Here is a 6,322-nt window from a genome sequence, read left to right as displayed (position 1 = left end):
GCCAAGTTGCCTGGGCGGGTCTCGAACCCGTGGGCTCAGGCAATCCACTCACCTCGGCCTACCAAAGTGCTGGGATTACAGGCTCAGCCACCGAGCCCGGCCAAGTTTTATTCCTAATTGAATATTATTCTTTTACTTTTATCTTTGAGCAAGCTGACAATACTTATTTTGAAGTCCTTGTCATGCTGTCCCATGAAATTAATTGCTTTTGGACTGAATTATTGACCGTTTGCCCCTCCCTCCCTCTTTCCATACACATCGCCCTGACTTTTCTCTCCCCCCCACCACATACACCATTCCTGACCAGTTAAGCTACTGCTTCCATCCAACTCTCCACATCTCTAGTCTAGAATTAGGCCTTATTATATATAGCAATTTGGAGCTCCTATTCCTCAATGAAGTAATGAGACAACGGCTACTGAGGATCCTGTTATGAGCCAATGGATCTCTTGGCTCAATTGCTGGTCATGGGGTCGTCCTTTTTTCCCCACATCCTTTCTTATAAATTTGCATTGTTTGTTTGCTTAATGACTTTTCTGTGCTAATCCTGTAAAATATCTATTCTTTGTTGTGTGTGGCAACCGATGTTGGAAGTCTTTTGTTCTATAGTATCCTTTCATGAACTCCAATCTCTACTCTGGCTTCTAGCAATGAAGTTGGCTTCATCTCTCCCCTCCCCCAGTCCAGTGAAACATTTTTAGTTTCAGTTACCATACAAAAGTCAAACTCCTACCTGTGTGCTGCCTTCTGCCTTCTTCCAGACCCAGAGCTCAGTAATCCTGTGGCTTCTACCTCACCGACCACCTTGTTTTTTCATTCCATTTTTCTTAATCAGATATGTTTATTTTGTTTTTAAGCCCAGCCAAGTCATCTGCGTTATTTCTTTTTATATATTATTTATAGATCCTCCACATTTGGAGTACAGACAGTACTCAAAGTATGAATTCACCCAACTTAAATGGAAGCTTAATGTAAGTCTTTGAAGAGTAAAAATTTATCAAAACTCTTACAAAGCGAAAACAACCAATTTTTTTTTTTTTTGAGTTGGAGTCTGTTGCCCAGGCTGGAGTACAGTGGCATGTTCACGGTCACCGCAGCTTCGACCTGCTGGCCTCAGACAAGCCTCCGCCTCAGCCTTCCAAGTAGCTGGAATTATAGGCACACGCCATCACGCCCAGCTAATTTTTTTAATTTATTGTAGAGACGAGGTCTCACTAAGTTGCCCAGGCTGGTCTCGAACCTGTGAGCTCAGACACTCTTCTCACCTTGGGCTCCCAAAGTGCTGGGATTATAGGTGTGAACCACTGCGCCCAGTCCTAAAACAACCATTTTTACTTTTAAACGTTCATACAGTATAAATTATCCTTACCCTCAAAAACCTTTGATTCTAAAATAACAAGAGACTCATATCTGAATGTTTGTTCATAGAAGTGTTAAATAGAGGCTGAGGAATTGCTGTGTGATTTGTTGCTGGGCAAACCCCATCTTAGTCTGGAGTACTTTCAGAATGAGATCTCATGTCTTTCCTCTTCTGATTTCTCTTTTTAGACACCTGTTTTCCTCCATGATTGTGGAAAAGTTCGACCAGGATTATCTGTGGCTTTCAGTTGCCACTCGACATCCCTGGAACCAGTTCACAAGAGTCCAGCGGCTCTCTTGCTGCATGACACTCCTGCTCTGCAACATGGTCACCAGTCTTATCTTCTGGAAGGCAAAGAGCACCACTGCCAGGAGAGATGAACAAGGTATGGATGAGCTCTGATGTGTGTTGTTTGTAGTATGCAGTCCTTTTACTATACTCCACTTTCCATACTTTCAAGGTTGGAAACAGAATCTTGATGTACCTTTATTTTTCCTCCACTGCTCTAACATTAGAATATTCTATTTCTCCATTATTCTCATTCATTAATAAATGAAATAGACTTAGGAACACATCAGGATCTTTACTGCCATGATAACTTTATCCCAAGGCAAACACAGTTAAATTCCCAAACAAACAGTTAAACCTAGGAGAGGAATGACTTTGTGGTTATTTTAATTGTTGAGGACAGAGGTTGATGTACTGCTTTTCTTTCAGTGGGTCTGTTGACTGTGACCTGGTCTGAACTGCTTATCAGCATCCAAACTGCTGTCATCCTTTTCCCAATCAATCTTGTCATTGGGCAGCTCTTCCCATTGACTCAGTCACAGGAAACTCTGCCTCTCTTACTTCCCTCAGGCCTCCTGTCTCTCAGATGCTTCTGTTGAGCCCCTCTGTCTCAAAAAGGTAGTAGAGGTAAGTTTGGTGTCGAGTTTTACAAGTAAATGACATGCTTATCTTCCCCATGTATGGAAGAGAGCAGTGGCAAGGATCTCCTGGAAGGCTCCCAGGGTGCTGTTGCCCTTAATATCTTTTCCCTAATTCCTGTCCCCTGAACTGTGATCAATCATACCTCTATTTTTTACTCTTGGTTATGAAGTGTTCGAAGGGCTGAATGGGAGTGCAGTATGTACTACTCTAGAGGTGTTATGATTTTTTGATGTTTGATCAATTTTCCCTTGTTTCATCCTATGTTCTCTCATAAAACTGGTTTTAAAGCTGCTGTGAGGTGACTGCTTTTGAAAAAATTAGCAAGAGGCAGTTTTCCTTTTTTCAGAAACTTGCCCATGGCAGGTCTTTCTGCCATGAATCTTCCTTTTTCCTTTTCTTCTTCTCGCTAATAAACTGCATTTTTTTTTGAGTCCGAGTCTCACTCTGTCACCCAGACTGGAGCAGTGGCATGCTCACAGTCACCACAGCCTCTACTTGGGCTTAGGTAATCCTTTCTGCCTCAGCCTTCCAAGTAACTGGAACCACAGGCAAGTGCCACCACACCCAGCTAATTTTTTTATGTATTATAGAGACAAAGTCTCGCCATGTTGTGCAGGCTGTTCTCGAATCCCTGAACTCAGGCAATCCTTTCTCCCTTGGCCTCCCAAAGTGCTGGGATTACAGGCATGAGTCACCGTGCCCAACCAATAAACTTCATTTTAAAGCTTTAAAAAAGCTGGGCACAGTGGCTCAAGTCTATAATCCCAGTACTTTAGGAGGTGGAGGCAAGAGGATTGCCTGAGCCTACCAGTTCAAGACCAGCCCGGGCAACTTGGTGAGACCTCATCTCTACAACAAATCAAAAGATAACCAAATGGCCGGGGCGCAGCGGCTCACGCCTTTAATCCCTGTCGGTGACCAGCACTGACCAAGGGTGGGTTAGGACCCGCACCAGAGAATCAGGAGACAGCGAGAAGACCACTCGGAGGCAGTTCTTCTGGGAACAGTCTGATCAGGACTGGAGCCAACTTTTATTCGGACTCCTTCCAACTTATATACCATTTTCTATACCCTCCAGCAGTGTGATAATCACTTACTGGGGGCGTACAAGTTCCGTGCTTTACAAACTATGCATCATAAGACCACCACAAGATCTGCAATTTCCAAGCAGACAATTCGAACTCCATGATGCCTGCCGTGCTTACATTAAGGTCACAGGTGCACAATTTCAATACAAATCGTTCAAAGTGTTTTCCATAATGTTCAATGAATCATTCATATTATACTCTTTGCTCTATACCCTAATTAATACAAAACCTTTCCTGAGTTAACTCTAGGTTCAATCCAAGTTCACTGATTCCCAATATTTTTAACAATTAATATTATCAACTTAACACTATACTATAATCTATAAGTTTAGTTAAATGACTTAACTGTCAGTTATACTATTAACCTATTATGATTTAACGTAATGCCTTATAACTCAGTTAAAACTTATTCTTAAACTACCAAACTTTACTATAATTCATATGTTTCATATGTCTAAACTTTAATTTTTATATGATCTAGTTATTGGACTTTAATACTATGCTATATCCTATTAAGCTAATCCCTTATCGTTAATTCTTTTATAAATTGTATAGTAACTATTACACTTGAATAATGTAGCAAAAGGAAACAAAACAGCAAGCATAAATTTACGCAACTATGAGTGTATATGTATATATTTTATCCTAACAAGTCTACTTTAAAAAATCAAATAGTAGCTGTCACACTCTTGAACAAGGAAATGCAGGGTTGCCAAGATGGCGGCCATGGGCTGAAGCAGACAGAGTTTCAGTAATTAACGAAACAAAAGAAAACGTTCTGCCTGGCTAGGGGCAGGGCGACAAAACTATCATGGCAATTTAGTTTCTAATCTTAGCCCTAAAGGAAACAGCTTTCGGGAACAAGAGCTGACTACCCAGTCTACCAGGAAATAGAAGTTAAAAAATATCTAGAAGAAGTAAAACTTAGAAAGACAGAGAGAAATAATTCTGCTATGCACTTTCCATCAGGTGTACTGAGATTTACTTATAAGTTTTACTGCCATGTATGCACACTGGTCACTAATCATATGCCAATATTATAGGTATAACTGATATCCTATGTCAGAGGTGATCTTCCAGATAGCCTTTACAGGCCTCAGCCATGTAGCTATAGATGTTGGCTCCCAACAAATCCCAGCACTTTGAAAGGCAGAGTTGAGATGATTGCCTGAGTTCACGAGTTCGAGACCAGCCTGAGCAACTTGGCAAGCCCTTATCTCTACAATAAATCAAGAAAAAATTAGCCAGGCATGATGACGCATTTCTGTAGTTCCAGCTACTTGAAAGGCTGAGGCGGAAGGATTGCCTGAGCCCAGCAGTTTGAGACTGCAGTGGCCATGAGCATGCCACTGCACTCTAGCCTGGGCAACAGAGTGAGACTCCAACTCAAAAAAGAAACTAAATAAATACGTAACTTTTTAAAAAAAGGAAAAAAATTAGAGCAAAAATTTAAAATTGAGGTATTTAAAAAGTATATCCCCTTCTGACTAAAAGCAACAGCCTTACAATCTGTAATTGCTACCAGTCCCAGGTTAAAGTAAAACAGACTGATTTTTCTTGTCTTGGTTCTATATTCAGGAATTAAAGGAAACAGTGGGATCCCTGCTTAGGAGAAATACATACCTACTCTCAGAATGGGAACCATCTTCATTGAGCTCTTGTGACATTAACAAGCTAGTGAAACTCTTATCCAGCCTCATTTGTTCTCACTTAGAGGGTCAAGGCTATCATCAGCAGGCAGAGCCCCATTGGGCAAATGGTAAAGTTCAGCATGTTTTAGTAACTAGTCTTTCATCTGCCTCCCCCACTCCCTTACGCATCTCTGTCTTTCTTACTCATTCATAACCAACAGGCATGATACAACCTTCCGCTTATTTTAATTTCCTCAAGCTTCCAATATAGAGATGATAGCTTTGATCCCTTTGATGGCTTCTAGACTATCTAGTGATACTAGTAGAGGATTAAGAAAAAAACCTACTAAAATATTCTCTGTATTTGACCCCCATATTGCATCTGCTGTGTTAAAAACTGTTGAAGGTCGAGTGCGGTGGCTCAGCCTGTAATCCCAGCACAGGGAATTGGGAAGCCAACTAGAGGATTGCTTGAGCCTGGAGGTCGAGACCAGCCTGGGCAACTTGGTGTGACCTCGTCTCTACAATAAATCACAAGAAACTAGCTAGACTTGGTGGTGTGCGTCTGTAGTTCCAGTTACTTGGAAGGCTGAGGCAGAAGAATTACCTAAACCCAGCAGTTCGAGGCTGCGGTGGCCATGAGTGTGACCCTACACTCCAGCCTGGGCAATAAAGAGTGACTCTAACTCAAAAAAAAAAAAAATTATTACAATGTGTCATCTTTTTTGTTTATGGGATAGTGAAATTATACGATTTATGGGTTCTTGAATACAGTTTGAGTCTCTTGGGCACTTACTAGTATAGGTCACATGTACTGCCATGCTGGTGAAAAAGGTCAGTGAGGTTTTAAAAGTCTCTAGATCAAAGTTTAGAATTTTACAATTGTTCTAAATTGACCAGTATCCTCAGAGAAAACAGTAATACTGAAAATGTTGGGTACAATCTCCATTAATTCTGGGAAAATGTAACTTTATCATCAATTAATTACTAATATTTACCACTAATTAAAATCTTCCACTTGTGAAAGTGTCAACTTGAAATACATTTTCAGTGATTTCTGAAAACCATCGACATTTCTGCTATTACCTGCTCAGAGTTCTGCAGAGGCTAAAATCTCACTTAGATACACTGGGTCTCACCCAGGTTTGCCAACCTTATGACTTTCTAGATGCAGCCAGTGAATTTCTTTTTTTTTTTATAAAACATTCTATTTTTTTTTTTTTTTTTATCAATATTTTAAATTATGATTTTGTGAGTACAGTTAAGAGTTAGGTGTACAATTACGTTTCATTCAGGCACCCTGTTGATAAGAG

General features: G+C 40.6%; 1 pseudogene; it reads left to right on the top strand.

The window, feature by feature from the left end:
- LOC103250888 overlaps positions 1–6,322 on the top strand; it is a 29,607-nt pseudogene that overhangs the window by 6,787 nt on the left and 16,498 nt on the right.

The sequence above is a fragment of the Carlito syrichta genome, unplaced genomic scaffold (genome assembly GCF_000164805.1).
Source record: "Carlito syrichta isolate Samal-C Ts95f unplaced genomic scaffold, Tarsius_syrichta-2.0.1 Scaffold135648, whole genome shotgun sequence".
In the NCBI taxonomy this organism is placed as follows: domain Eukaryota; kingdom Metazoa; phylum Chordata; class Mammalia; order Primates; family Tarsiidae; genus Carlito; species Carlito syrichta.
Note: the sequence above shows the minus strand (reverse complement) of the source record. Positions and strands in the feature narration are given on the sequence as shown.